The following is a 15,693-nucleotide window of genomic DNA, read 5'->3' as shown; positions in this document are numbered from 1 at the left end:
GTGAGGAGAGAGAAATAGAAACATTAATGAGAGAGAACATCGATTGGCCGCCACCTGCATGCCCCCCCCACACCCCACTAAGGATGTGGCCCACAATCTGGGCATGTGTCCTGACTAGATATCGAACCTGGGACCTCTTGGTGCAGTGTCGACGCTCAACCACTGAGCCACACCAGCCAGACTAGGAGGGCTAGGAGTTCAACTAGGAGTTGAACAGGATGGTCAGCATAGATGGAGGCATGTGCAGTGTTATAGCCATTACTAGGAAACGTGCTGTGAGTTAGCCATGTCTTCTTATGCCAATCATATCATAGTTCTCTTGTATTCACAGTACAACTGCTTCAAATGTTCTGCAGTTAACATTTTTACTATGAATTGTTTTCATTTCTAAGCTTTTTACTTTATTTTAAAAGGCAAGAGAAGATTAATAGACTTTTTATTCTGTTTTATGAAACTATTTCTCTTAATTGATAGAGGTGAATTTTCTGTGTGTGGTAGAAAACCCTTAACACAGGCCTTCAGTCAAAATTGTTCCCTAGCTTTCCCCCATTGATGTGCCCTCTGTGTACCGCTGGTGTGGCCTGTACACCAGATTTACACATGAGAGAAATAATAGGTCAAGTCTTAGTGTGCACCAGAATCTCATTTTGGAGAGAAAAACTGATAAAAGCAGTGACTGGAAAACTCTTTACTGGAAGTTATTTTTTAAAATTCCTAGAAGGAGACAAAATATATGCACTCCATGTGGGAATAACTTCATTCAGAAATCAAATTTCAGTATTTATACTGAGTGACATTATGTATTATCTTACAGTGAACAAGTCTCACATAAATGAGAACTGATCATAAATTATTCGCACTACAGATAAGCCCTACAATTATTGTATATTGTATATTATATGTTGTACGTCAAAATGTCTTTGTCCACGAGTGACACCCTACTGGACACCAGATAAATAATTGAGAAGAATACGCCTTCTAAGAATTTTCTTAAAATACCATAAAATAATACTGGGAGAAAACTAAATTTAATACAGTGGGGGGAAAAAACATCTCTCTATAGAAGCAAATTACACAAGTAATATATTTCATTTTGTTTATTGGTTTATTTTCATGCCCATGTCTTTAGAATCAAGGGGGACAAATAGACCAAACAATTGCCTCTCTTTTAATTAAAAAACACATTTAAACACACTCATTAAACAGGCACACATACAACTTTATATCAGTGTGACTTTTATATGTTTTATTTCTTTAATTTTGTACTTTCTTCACTCTCATAGAAACTTTAGCCACAGTAGTTTGTCAACAGATCAGCAATGCTAATCGACATCATATTTTTTACTCACATACACTTGAATATGTGCACACAGGAATCTGTGCTTCCATTGACTGGAAATGGGATTATATTCTATACATACGTTCGTGTATTTTACACTCAGCAATAGCTTTCAATCAGCTACAGAGAGTCCACGATTTGGATATGGCATCCTTTTTTCAACCACTTTGCCACTTTTTATACACATTTTTGTCACTGGAGAACATGGTCTGATGATCAAGTATGTTGGGTTTGAGGAAGGCATGATCACCTACTGGAGTTTTTAAAACATTTTCTGTAACATGCTTCTGTATATGAGATTGATGGATTGAACTGTGTTTTCTTTTTCTTTTTTTTTTCTTTTTTTTATCCTCACCATTTTTTTATCAAAAAATGGATATTTTTCCATTTTTTGTACAGATAGAGTGGGAGGGAAAGAGAGGAAGGGAGAGAGAGAGAGAAACATCGACGTGAAGAGACACATCGAGTGGCTGCCACCCACACAACCAACCAGGGCCGGGGACAAACTGCAACCAAAGCACGTGCCCTTAGCGGGAACCGAACCCGGGTCTCTCCGGACCACAGGCCGACGCTCTAACCGCTGAGCCAAACTGGCCAGGGCTGTTTTCTTTTTCTTAATAGAAGTGTCTGATTTCTTTGGACTAAGACTAACAGTTCATCTTTCCAACAGTGCAAAAATTATCCCCTTTCCCTAAAAGTGACTATTATCTTTAACCCTGTTAAATTCTTTGATTTCAAAGTGATAACTAATTTAATTTACATACTAACATGCCTCTTCAATGTGTCTTGGTCATTTAATTTGTTATTCTGTAAGTTGCCTTTATAAACCATTTACTGCTCTGGCTTTTGGTAGAATAGTCCTTTTTGAAAGGGTTAATAATGTTTTAACAAAATTAAACTCCATTCTGACCAGCTATTCCTACATGTAAACACCCGAGCAGTTTTCTAAAAAACCTGGGACTGACACCCAGAGGAACCATAAAGATAAGGGGTTAATGGTGGCCTCAGGGAAACTCGAAGGGACCATAAAGAAGGAGAGTAATGATGGAGCAGACTCCTTACCTCGGAGACACTAGTGTCAACCCTGAAACCAATTATGCGGTGCCAAGAGAATGTGGTTTTTGTTTTTTGTTTCTTTTAATGTAGTTTTTTTACCTTCTGTAGTTTGTAACTATAAAACCCAGCGAACAAAGGGACTTCGCTGCTGAACTCTTCGAGGAGTCAGCCCACCTGCACCCAGGCACATGCAGTAAAGCCATTTTGCTCTACACTGGCCTTGCATGTGGATGTGACCTCCCGCCGCTCAGACCTTTTACTTTTATTGTCTGGGAGGCGGACATCTTCTCTGTGCCTAGGTCGCCTTTGTTCTCGGGGCACCATCCCCAAGGCGGGATGCGTGGGGCTATGGGTTTCTGGACCAGGAAATCCCAGCACATTCCTTACCAGTGATCAGCTGCATGGTTGGGGCAGGGTGAGCGGGGAGAGCCCAGCTGGGCGAGGACATGACACAGAAGCTTCTGTGGCTTTTTCCGCCCAGGAACAGTGAGGCAGACCCCAGGCGCTGCCGCTCTGGCTCTGCAGTGTCCTGGGGCAGCTGTCCTGCCTTGGGGGGGGTGTGTGTGTGTGTGTGTGTGCTGGTGTCGCTTCTTTCTCAGATCTGCAGATAATGTGCCAATAACATAACCTTGGACTCACTGCCCCTGCTCGCGGGGACGCTGCCCGCTCCGGGAAGGTGGGGGCAGTAGCCGGCTTCCTTGGCTTGGCTTCTCTGCCTGGCAATGGCAGCTGCCAGACGGCTGCCACTGTGCTTCCGCTCTGCCCCTCGGGGTTCCGTGGCAGCATGTGGTACCCCTCCGGCAGGAGAGCTCACCGAGCATCTCAGCTCCCGGGCTCCAGGCCTGCAGGCCCGCTCGTCCCCGCCGCCTGCAGCTGCGGCAGCGCGGGGCTCAGCAGGCCTGTGTGTGCAGCGGGGAATCCGGGCTTAAACTTTCGCTGTGCAGATGGTTGTGACTTCGAGAGAAAAGACCAGGGACCTCTCCTGCCGCGTTTACCTGACGTCATTCAGTGTTAGGAGGTTGGACAGCGGGGTCTCCCTGCGTTTCCAGTAGGTAGTGCTGTCCTGTCATTTCTGTCTTGGCGCTGGCCGGCTTCTTGGACTCTCCGGGCTGTGTCTCCTACTCCTGGGAAATGCCCGGACCCTCAGGGCCCCACCTGGGAAGCGTGGTGGGTGACGGGGTTCACTGCTCCGAGATTGCAGCGCTGCCTCCGGTACAGAGCTGCCAGGAGACTGTGCTCCTGCCGCCCGGGTGCCCCCCTGGGAGTCACGGACGGTGGGGCGGGGTGGCCGGGGAGAGGCCGGTCCCTGTGTGTGGTCTGTCCTCCCAGTAACTGCAGGCGCCAGGCCTCAGCAGCCTCCCTCTGTGTCTGCCGCTCACCGGGTCTTGGCAGCTCAAGCAGAACTGTTTCTGCCCTCAGTCCTCAGGGCTGTGTCTGCTAGGGCCTCTGCCGGGACGGTGAGGGCAGGGGCTGCTTCTGGGGCTTGTCTCCTGCCTGGTGATGGTGGCTGCTGGACGACGTGGCCTTTGTGTTGTGTCTGCCCTCTCGTTCCCCTGAAGTCGTGCAGACCCATCGGCTCCTAGGGCTGCAGAGGGCGTGTGCGGTACCTGGACTCTGCCTGCCTGCGTCCTCTGACCTCCCCTTCCGTTTGCTTCTGTACACCCGTCCTCGGATGTTTCCACGTGAGGATCTCTCAGGGTGTTTGCCCTTGAGCAGGGAACCCTTTGTTGACTTACAGTTGTCCAGTGTTGGAATTTCAAGGGGAGAGCCCCGGGGCCCTGGGGGCCATGGCGCACCACAGGGACGCTCACTTCACTCCCTGGGCCAGTTCCAAGCTGTCCGTGTGGCACTCCAGCAGTGCAGTCTGCGCGGACACAAAGGGGTTTGAGCCAGATGTGTGAACAGGTATGTGTGTCTGTGTTTGTACCAGCAGCATTCACAGTAGCCAACAGGCAGAAACAACCCAGATATTCACTGAAAGATCCACAGATAAACCAGATGTGGTCTATATATACAAAGGATCGTTATTCAGCATTAGAAGGAAAAAGTTCAGACACATACTACACCATGAATGAAAACTGAAGACATTATGCTGGGTGAAATGTGCCCATTGCCAAAGAGCAGATGCTGGGAATCCACTCACAGGAGGCGTTTAGAGCGGTCACATTTCGGAGAGAGGAAGGAAGGTGGCAGGTGCTGGGTGAGGCAGAAATCGGGGTGTTTTATTTATGTTTGGGGGAATAGAAAAGTCCTGGAAATAGGTAGCAGTGGTGGTTTTACAACATTGTGAAAGTATTCAATTCCACAGTATTGTACAGTTAAATAGTTAAAATAATTTATTATATATTTTACAGAATTTTTAAGAGATCATTTGAAAACTGGTACCCCACTGCCTTTAGTGGGATTTCTCCATGGTTTCTAATGAAAATACAGAAGTTAGTACTGTTGAATCCCTTGTATGTGATAAGTCTTTTTTTCTCTTGCTGCTTCCAAATTTCTTTGATTTTTGGTTTTTACAATTGGACTATAATGTCTCTCACAATAGATCTTGAATTTATCCTGCCTGAAATTCCTTGAGTTACTTGGATGTATTAAAAGGTCTGAGCTGGCCGGAGATCACATCCACAATGCAAGGCCAATGTAGAGCAAAGCAACTTCATTGCAAGCGTCTGGGGGCAGGTGGGCTGAGCCCGAAAAAGGAGTCAGCTTCGAACAACAGTTGGGGTGTAGGTTATATACTCTACTTCCAGCTTCTGGTAGTTCCTGCTGACGTACTCTGCACGGCCCACTTTCCACTTTGCAGATGGACTGGTCTGGTATCTCGTCCTGCATCTGCTGGGTAGTTCCTGGCCTTGCAGATAATCCGGATAATTGGATAATCTGTACTCAACAGAAGGCTGAGCAACGGTCATGCAAACAACACATTTTTCAATTTCCACCTTTTGCAAGCTTTTGCCTTTACCCTTTGTAACGTTATTAACCCTTTCATGTATAGCAGCAGTTCTCAACCCCCCCTTTGGGGGTCGAACAACCCTTTCACAGGGGTCGCCTAAAACATAAGAGCAGCAAAATTATAGTTATGAAGTAGCAACAAAAATATTTTTATGGTTGGGGGTCACCACAACATGAGGAACTGTATTAAAGGGTTGTGGCATAAGGAAGGTTGAGAACCACTGATGTATAGCTTCATACCTCTTATCTGATTTGAGAACTTTTTGGTCTTTCCTTCAAATATCTCTCTCTCTCTCTCTCTCTCTCTCTCTCTCTCTCTCTCGCTCTCTCTCCTTCTGGGATTACTATGATGTTTATTGTGTCCCACAGTCCCTTAGGCTCTCTTCATTTTTCTTCATTCTTTGTTTCTTAGATTAGATAATTTCTTGTCTCTTCAAATTTTCTGATCCTTGCTTCTCTTAGTTTCAAGCTGCTGTTGACACCTGTTAATTTCTTTTTACTTTCATTATTGTAATTTTGACCTCCAGAATTTCTGGAGTTTTATGTTTATTTTAAAATCTTTGTAATATGTTCTTATTTTGTCCATACCTCTTAACCTGACTTCCTTTAGTTCTTTGTCTATGGTTTTATTTAGCTCACTGAGCATATTTAAGACAGTTGATTTAATTTTTTTTTAGTAGAAATTCCAATGTCTAGGCTTCCTCAGGGACAGTTTCTGTCAAATTATTTTTTCTATGACTGTTTCTTGGCATGTTTTATAGTATTTTTTCTTGCTAGCTAGACATTCTGTGTATTATATGTGTTAACTCTGAAAATATGGTTATTCCACTTCCCATGTACTGCTGAATTGCTTTTTGAGGGCTGAAGCCATTCATTTGATTTTTCCACATAGTTTTTTCAAAGTGTGTATTCCTCTGTGTACCCTTGTGTGTTATCCCTGAAGTCAGCTAGTTGCCTGATACTTAAATGACTGGCTCCATAAATGGACAAAGAAAAAAAAAAGTTTTATCCTTTTAAACTCTCTGATAGCTGTTACCGGAAGAAGATCTTCTGCTTAGCAAGGCCCAACCAAGGCAAACCTCTGTCTCCCAGTCTTCCAGGGCACTTCCAAAACATTCAATCACGAAATTTCGGAAGATGAGGTCTCCACAGCTACCTTGGTAGCAGCCAGTTGCTCCAGGTGTGTGAGGGATTAACCCACAGCCATGGCAACAGCTGATTGCTCATTAAAAACTCAGTGTGTTCTTTCTCCATCATGTACTCCTCTTGTTGCTGTGTGTTCAGTCAGGTCCCACAGTAAGTTAACAATTATTTTCCCACAGAAAAATAATTTATTCCATTTACTTTTTCCAACGCAATGCTTGCTTTTGTTGAAGGGTGTACTCCTAGAACTTTTTACTCTCTTATTTTGTGTAATCATGAGCAAATTAAGAGCACACATTTTGGGTGATTGAGCCCTTTGCCTCAAAGGTTAGATTGTTGGTCTAAAGATTGAAGGGTGGTGGGTTCTGTCCCCGGCCCCAGTCAGGGTTGTGTGGGAGGCAAACAATCGATGTGTCTCTCCCACATTGACGTTTCTCTCTCTCTCTCTCCTTTCCTTCCTCCCTTCCTTATCCTCTCCTTCCCTCCTACTCTCTCTAGAAATCAATGGAAAAATATCGAGTGAGGAATAAAAAAAGTTGAGTGACAATAAATAAATTTACATATCAAAACCTGAGAGAGAAAGTAATAGTGAAAGCGTGTTGTCTCCTTGCTGTGGTTAGGACTTCCAGTACTGTGCTGAATAAAAGTGCTGAAAGTGGACATCTTGTCTTGTTCCTGATCTTAAGGAAAATGTGTTTTGTTTTTTCTCATTGAGTATGGTGTTAGCCATGAGTTTGTCATATATGGCCTTTATTATGTTGACGTATGTTTTCTCTATTTCCACTTTGCTGAGAGTTTTTATTTTATTATTATTTTTTAAATCTTCACCAGAGGATATTTTTCCATTTATCTTCAGACAGAGTGTGAGGGAGATAGAGGGAGAGAAAGGGGGAGAGAGAAACAGTGACATGAGAGGGACACATAGACTGGTTGCCTCCTGCATGATCCCTCCCAGGGCCGGGGACGAACCACAACTGAGATACCTGCCCTTGGCTGGAATCGAGCCTGTGACTCATTGGTCCGTGGGCCAACGCTCCACTGCTGAGCCACATGGGCCAAGGGCTGAGAATTTTTATTTTGAAAGCATGCTGGATTTTGTTGAAAGCCTTTTCTGCATCTACTGATATGATACTTTTTATCTTTCATTTTGTTTACATGGTGTATCACATTAATTCATTTGCAGATATCATACCAATCTTGTACCCTAGGAATAAATCCCACTTGTTTGTGGTGTATGACCTTTTTAACGTATTGCAGGATTTGGCTTGCTAATATTTTGTTGAGGATTTTTGAGTCAATGTTCATCAGGGTACTGGCCTATGATATTCTTTCTTTGTAGAGTCTTTACCTGGTTTTGGAATCAGGATAATGCTGGCCTTGTAAAATGAGCTTGAAAAACCTTTTCTCTTTTTGACTATTTTGGAATAGTTTGAGAAGAATAAGAATTAATATTTTTGTTGTTGTTGTTATATTTAGTAAAATTTACCTGTGAAACCATCTGGTCCAGTACTTTTATTTGCTTGTTTTTTATTTTTATTTTTATTGCTGCTTCAATTTCATTAGTTGTAATACATGTGTTCATATTTTTAAATTCTTTCTGATTTAGTATAGGAAGATTATGTGTTTCTTGGAATTTACTCGTTTTGTACAGATTGTTTATTTTGTCATTTTTTATAGTATTTTCTTAAAATCTTTTGTATATCTGTAATGTCATTTGTTACTTCTCTTTTGTCTTGATTTTATTTATTTGGGTCCTCTCTTTTTTTTTCTTGATGAGTTTGGTTAAAGGTTTGTCAACCCTTTTTATCTTTTAAAAGGACCAGCTCTTGGTCTCATTGATTTTTCTGTACTGTTGTTTTTTTTTTTTTAATTCTATTTTGTTTATGGTCTTATCTTTATTATTTCCTTTCTTCTCTCTTTGTACTCTGTTTGGTGTTCTTGTTTTAGCTCCTTTAAGTATGAGATTACATAGTTGATTTGAGATTTCTCCAGTTTCTTGAGGTAGGCCTGTAATGCTATGAATTTTCTTCTTAGGACTGCTTTCACTGTGTTCCATAGATTTTGAGTTATTATGTCACATTTTCATTTCTTTTAAAGTATCTTTTAATTTTCTTTAAAAAATTTATTGGTGACAGTATTACAGATGTCCCCTGTTTCCCCCACATCCACCCTCCACCAAGCCCGCGCCCCACTCCAAGCCTTCACCACACTGAAGTCTGTGTCCATGGGCTATGCACATATGCATGTAAGTTCTTTGGTTAATCTCTTCCGGCCCCTCCAACCCTCCTGGCCTCTGAGACCTGTCAATCTGGTCCATGTATCATGTCTCTGGACCTATTTTGTTCGTCAGTTTATGTTGTTCATTAGATTCCATGTATAAGTGAGATCATATGATACGTGTCTTTTTCTAACTGGCTTATTTTACTTAGCATAATGATCTCTGGGTCCATTCATGCAGTTGCAAAGGGTAAGAGATCCTTCTTCTTCTTCTTCTTTTTTTTTTTTTTATAGCTGCAGAGTATTCCATTGTGTAAATGTACCACAGCTTTCCTTTTCCTTTTTTTTTCAATCCACTCATCTACTGAAGGGCACTGGCCTGTGTCCAGATCTTAGCTGTTATAAATAGTGCTGCGCCCTGGCTAGTTTGGTTCAGCGGTTAGAGCGTTGGCCCACAGACCAATGAGTCATAGGTTCGATTCCAGTCAAGGGCACATACCTCAGTTGCAGTTCATCCCCTGCCCTGGTCGAGTCATGTGGGAGGCAACCAGTTGATGTGGTCCTATCACATTGATGTTTCTCTCTGTCTCTCTCTCTTCCCTCCCTCCCACTCTATCTAATGATAAATGGAAAAATATACTCAGATGAGGAATAAAAAATATATAAATATAAATAGTGCTGCTGTGAACATAGGGGTGCATATATTCTTTCTGATTGGTGTGTCAGGATTCTTAGGATAAAGTCCCAGAAATGGCTTTGCTGGCTTAAAGGGCAGTTTGATTTAAAAATAAAATTTTCTTTATTGATTTTTACAGAGAGAAGAAGAGAAAGGGAGAGAGAGATAGAAACATGGATGAGAGAGAACATTTATTGGCCGCCTCCTGCATGCCCCCCACTGGGGATCGGCCCACAACCGGGGTGTGTGCCTTGACTGGGAATCAAATTGGCGACTTTTTGGTGCATGGGTCGATGCTCAATCACTGAGCCACACCAGCTGGGCAGGCAGTTGGATTTTTAATTTTAATTTTTTAACCTTCACCTGAGGATACCTTTTTCCATTGAATTTTAGAGAGTGGAAGGGGGCAGGGAGAAAGAGAGAGAGAAACATCCATGTGAGAGACCCATCAGTTGCTTGCCTCCCACACATGCCCCAACAGGGGCTGGGGATCGAACTTGCAACCCAGGTACGTGCCCTCGACTGGGAATTGAACCCAGGACCCTTCTGTCCAAGGGCCAATGCTCTAACCACTAAGCCAAACCAGCCAGGGCTATAGCTATAGTTCATCTATTTATTTTGTTCTATAGATTTCTATTGTGTGACTTCGCTGGCTCACACTGTCCCCGTTTCCAGTCGGGGCTGTTACAAATGCTGCTACTATGAACTTTTCAGTAGATGCCTTTTGGTGCACATAAATGTGCATTTCTGTTGGGTTTATACTAGAAGTAAAATTGGACCTTAAGGAGTCAAGTTAAACATTAGTGGATACTGCTAAATGGGTTTTCAAAATAGTTGCACCAGTTTTTACCCCTGCCATCAGTATAGAGAGTTCCAGCTTCTCACATCCACTACTACTTTCATGTTTTCATTTTAGCCGTTTGGTGGGTGTACATATTTGAGCACATTTTCTTATTTCTACTGGCCACTTGGTTATTGTCTTTTGTGAAGTGTCCATGTTTTTGTCCATTTTTCTATTGTGTTTTTTGTTAGTGATTTTAGATTAAAAAGATATATTGAATATATTTGATGAACATATATATCCAGTCTGTGGGTTAATTTACTGGTATCTTTTGATGACTAGGTCTTAATATAGTCCATTTTATTATTTTTTATTTATAGTTAGTGCTTTTTGTTCCCTATTTTAAAAAATCTATGCCCATTCCAAGATTACAAATATATTATGTTTTCTTCTGAAAGAGTTAATAGTTTATTTTACACATTTGTGTCTGCACCTATCTGGAATAAATATTTAGTTTGATTTTTTTCCCATGTGGATAGCCAGCTGACCCAACACCATCTATTGAAAGCTATCCTTCCCCACTGTAGAGAAGTTATACCTTTGTCATATATCAGGTGACTGTATATATGTGTCTTTTTCTGTATTCTATTTCGATTTCTTGGACAATTTATCTGTTTGAATACCAATAACCATGTCTCTGCGTTACAATAACTTTGTAATAGATGCTATCTGACAGTGTGAATCCCTTACCTTTGTTGTCCTTCGAGAGTGCCTTGGCTGTTCAAAGACCTTTGCACTTCTACAAGAATATTAGAAGCAACTTGCCAGTTTCATGAAAAAGTTTTTTCAGTGGTATTACATTGAATCTACAAAGTTTATGAGATAATTTACATCGACTAATACAGTCTTCTAATCCAGAAACATACTGCTGTACAGTCATCCCTTGGTATTTAGGGTGGATCGGTTCCAGGACCGCCTACAAACACCCAAATCTGCAGATGTTCAAGACCCTTATACAAGATGGTGTAGTATCAGCCTGCTGCCCCTGGGCCGCGCTCCTGCACAGCTCGTCACTGCGCTGAACACTGTCGGCAACGGTTGCACAGTGCTGAGTGGCGGTGTGTCTGAACGTCTCTACACATAGAAAGGGTACAGCAAAAATACAGTATGAAAGGTAAAAATGGTACACAATCTGTGAATAATGAGTTTAATTTCCTTCTTTTCAGTACTTAGACTTTTATTTCTTTTTCTTGCCCCACTGCACTGGCTCACACCACGAGTGGAATAGAAGTGGTGAGACTTCTCTTTTTCACAGTCCTACAGGGAATGCATTCAGTATTTTAGCATTAATTTTTATTTTGGGAGCAGCATTTTGAAATATGCTTTATCCAGTTCTGGCCAGTTGCTCAGTGGTTAGAGCATTGGCCCAGGAACAGAAGGGTTTCGAGTTTGATTCTGGTCAAGGGTATGTATCTGAGTTGCAGGTTTGATTCCTGGACCCAGTCAGGGTCGTGTGGGAGGCAACCAGTCTATGTGTCTCTCTCACATCAATGTCTCTCTCTCTCTCTTTCCCCTCCCTGCCTCCCTTCCACTATCTCTAAAAAACAAACAAACAAAAAAACAATGGAACAATATCCTTGGTTGAGGATTAACAATAATAAAAAGATATGCCTTGGCCAGTTAATGGTGGCATTCCCTTCAGTTTCTGGTTTCCTCAGTTTTTAACATGATGTTGAATTTTGTCAAATGATTTTTCTGCATCTGTTAAGGGAATCAGGTGATTTTTTTCTCTCTCTTTTTTAATTAATAAGATAAGTTACATTGTCAGATTTTTCAAGTGTCAGATATTCTTTATGCTTTTCAAATAAACTGCTCTTGGATATGATGTATTATCATTTTTTTATATATTACTACTATCTTCAGGATTTTGCGGCTTTGTTCATGAGAGAGATTGGGCTGTGATTCCCCATTCTTTCTTCTCAGATTTTGATATAAGGTTATGTTGACCATATAAATAGTTTGTTTAAAATTGGTGTCATTTTGCCCTGGCTGGTTTGGCTCAGCATTAGAATGTCAGCCAGCAGACCAATGAGTCAAGGGTTCGATTCCAGCCATAGGCACGTACCTTGGTTGCGGTTCGTGCAGGAGGCAACTAGTCGATGTGTCTCTCTCATGTCAATGTTTCTCTCTCTCTGCATTTCTCTCCTTTTCTCCAACCCCCCCCCCCCCCCACTCTGTCTGAAGATAAACAGAAAAATATCCTCAGGTGAGAATTGAAAAAAAAAGATTGGTGCCATTTTTTCCTTAAATGTTTGGAAGTCATCAATGAAGTCATCTGGGCTTTAGTTTTCTTTTTGGGGATTTTTACTGACAGATTTCTCTAATATGTAATGGAGCAGTTGCTATTACGACAGCTTTGGTAAGTTGCACTTACTGAGAAATGTGTACATTTCATCCAAATTTTCACATTTATTAAGTTTGCTCATAATATTCTCTTTTCTTGTTGGTATCTGTAGGATCTATAGACACACCTTTTTTTATCCTCTTATTGTCTATAGGATCTCTTGTTGCTTGGCTTTATTAGGGATTTATCAATGTTATTAATCTTTGTAAAGAAGCAAGTTTCAATTTTGTTGAGTTTTCTCAATGGTATCATTGCTTTCTGTTTCACTGGTCTTTCTCTTATTTTTATTATTAGGTTTGATTTACTCTTCCTTTCCTAGATTTTGAGCTGAAAGTTTAAACACTCAATTTTTAGCCTTTTTTTTTTCTATAAGAAGGCTATATATTTTTATAAATATTTCTTCTTTATTGATTTTAGAGAGAAAGGAAGGGAGAGGAAGAGAGAGATAGAAACATCAATGAGAGAGAATATCAATTGGCCGCCTCCTTCATGTCCTCCACTGGGGATCGCGCCCACAACCTGGGCATGTGTCCTGACCAGGAATCGAACCAGCGACCTTTTGGTGCATGGTCGATGCTCAACTACTGAGCCACACCAGCTGGGCAGCTATAGATTTTTTTTAATTCTTTTTCTTTGGCTATAAGAAAAAGTACCCATATGCATGAATACTTTAAAAGCACAGTGTTTAATATCCAGGCAGTTGGGTATTTTCTGGTGGCTGTTAGACTTTTAGCTTTGTTCCATTTTGTGAGTAAATATACTCTAAATAATTTACTTGTTGAAAACTGTACAGTCTTTATTTTCCCAGAATATGACCAATTTTGGTAAATATGTCAAGTGCACTTGAAAAGAATGCAAATTGGCCCTGGCCGGTTTTGCTCAGCAATTAGAGCGTCGGTCTGCGGTCCAGAGAGACCTGGGTTCAGTTCCCGCTAAGGGCACGCACCTCGGTTGCAGTTTGCCCCTGGCCCGGGTTGGGGTCATGTGGGTGGCAGCCACTCGAAGTGTCCTTTCCACGTCAATGGTTTTCTCTTTTTCTCTCTCCCACTCTATCTGAACAAAAAATGGAGCCCTGGCCGGTTTGGCTCAGCGGTTAGAGCGTCGGCCTGCGGTCCTGAGAGACCCGGGTTCGGTTCCCGCTAAGGGCCCGTACCTCGGTTGCAGTTTGTCCCCGGCCCTGGTTGGTTGTGCGGGTGGCAGCCACTCGGTGTGTCCCTTTCACATCAATGTTTCTCTCTCTCTCTCTGTTCCTCTCTCTCCCTCCCACTCTACCTGAACAACAACAACAACAACAAAAAAGGAAAAATGTCCTCGAGAGAGGATTAAAAAAAAAAGATTTGCTTTATATATTTAGGTGCTCCTGAGATTAATCCCTTTATCATTATGTAATATTCTTCTTTATCTCTTATTATAGTCTTTTAAAAAAAATGTACGTTGTCATCCAGCTGGTGTGGCTCACTGGATTGAGCATTGTCCCATGGACTGAGAGGTCCTGGTTCAATTCCCAGTCTGGGCACATGTCTGGGTTGTGGGTTCAATCCCCTGCAGGGAACATGCAGGAGGCAGCTGATTGATGTTTCTCTCTCATCAATATTTCTAGCTATCTCTCTCTCCCTCTAAAATCAATAAAAACATATTTTAAAAAATGTATGTCATCTGATACTAGTATTGTTAACCAGCTCTTTCCCCATTTTTATAATATAATTTCTTCCATCTCTTTAGTCTCAGTCTGTATCTTTTGTTGAGGTGGTCTCTTGTAAACAGCATATGCATAGGTCTTGTTTTCTTATTCATGCAGGTACCCTATGTCTTTTGATTAAATCATTTAATCCATTTACATCTAAAGTTATTATTGATAGGTATGAATTTATTGCCATTTTTTTTCTTTTTTGTATAGGTTCTTCAGTTTCTTTTTAAAAAAATGTTTTTATTGATTTTTTAGAGAGAGGAAGGGAGAGATAGAAACATCAAGGTGAGAGAACTACATCGATTGGCTGCCTCCTGCATGCCCCCTACTGGGAATTGTGCCCACAACCTGGGCATGTGCCCTGACCCAGGAATCAAATCAGGACCTCAGTCCATGGGATGACGTTCAGTCCACTGAGCCACACTGACCAGGCATCATTTTATTCTTTATAACTATATTTATCTTTCTTTCTTCTTTTTCTTCTTAATGAAGACCGTTTAACATTTCTTGTAATACTGGTTTGGTAATAATGAACTCCTTTAGCTTCTTCTTCTCTGGAAAGCTCTTTATTTTACCTCCAATTTTAAATGATTGCCTTGCTGGGTGGAATAGTCTTGGTTGTAGGACTTATTTTTCATCACTCTGAATATTTCACACCAATGCTTTTTTTTTTTTATCCTCACCTGAGGACATTTTTCCATTTTTTTGTACAGATAGATTGGGAGGGAGAGAGAGAGAGAAACATCGACGTGAAAGGACACATTGAGTGGCTGCCACCTGCACGACCAACAAGGGCCGGGGACAAACTGCAACCGAGGTACATGCCCTTAGCAAGAACCAAACCCGGGTCTCTCCGGACCACAGGCTGACGCTTTAACCGCTGAGCCAAACCGGTCAGGGCACACCAGTGCTTTATGGTCTGAAATGTTTCTGTTCAGAAATCAACTGACAATCTTACAAAAGCTCTCTTGTATATAACTGTCTTTCTCTTGATGCCTTTAACATTGCCTCCTTGTATTTAACATTTTGCATTTTTTTATTTATTATTTTTAAATTTTTTAATTTATTTTTTTGTTACAGATGTTTTTCCTTTTTTACCCCATTGACACCCTTCTCCCCACCCTACCCCCGCCCCATCCCCAGCTTAGTTGTCCATGTCCATTGGTCATGCATACATGCATATAAGTTATGTGGTTTATCTCTTCCCACCCCCCCACCCCCTCGTCTGAGGGATGTCAGTCTGGCCCTACTTCCATGTTTCTGGGTCTACCGTATTCCTCAGACTGTTATGTTCATTATATTCTGTATATAAGTGAGATCATGTGGTATATGTCTTTTTCTGCTTGGCTTATTTCACTTAGGATAATACTTTCCAGGTCCCTCCATGTCGTCTCAAAGGATAAGAGGTCTTTCTTTCTTACAGCTGCATAGTACTCCA

Source organism: Molossus molossus, unplaced genomic scaffold, assembly GCF_014108415.1.
Source record: "Molossus molossus isolate mMolMol1 unplaced genomic scaffold, mMolMol1.p scaffold_m16_p_39, whole genome shotgun sequence".
NCBI classification, from domain to species: Eukaryota; Metazoa; Chordata; class Mammalia; order Chiroptera; family Molossidae; genus Molossus; species Molossus molossus.
The sequence above is the reverse complement of the archived record's forward strand: the minus strand, read 5'-3'. Positions refer to the sequence as shown.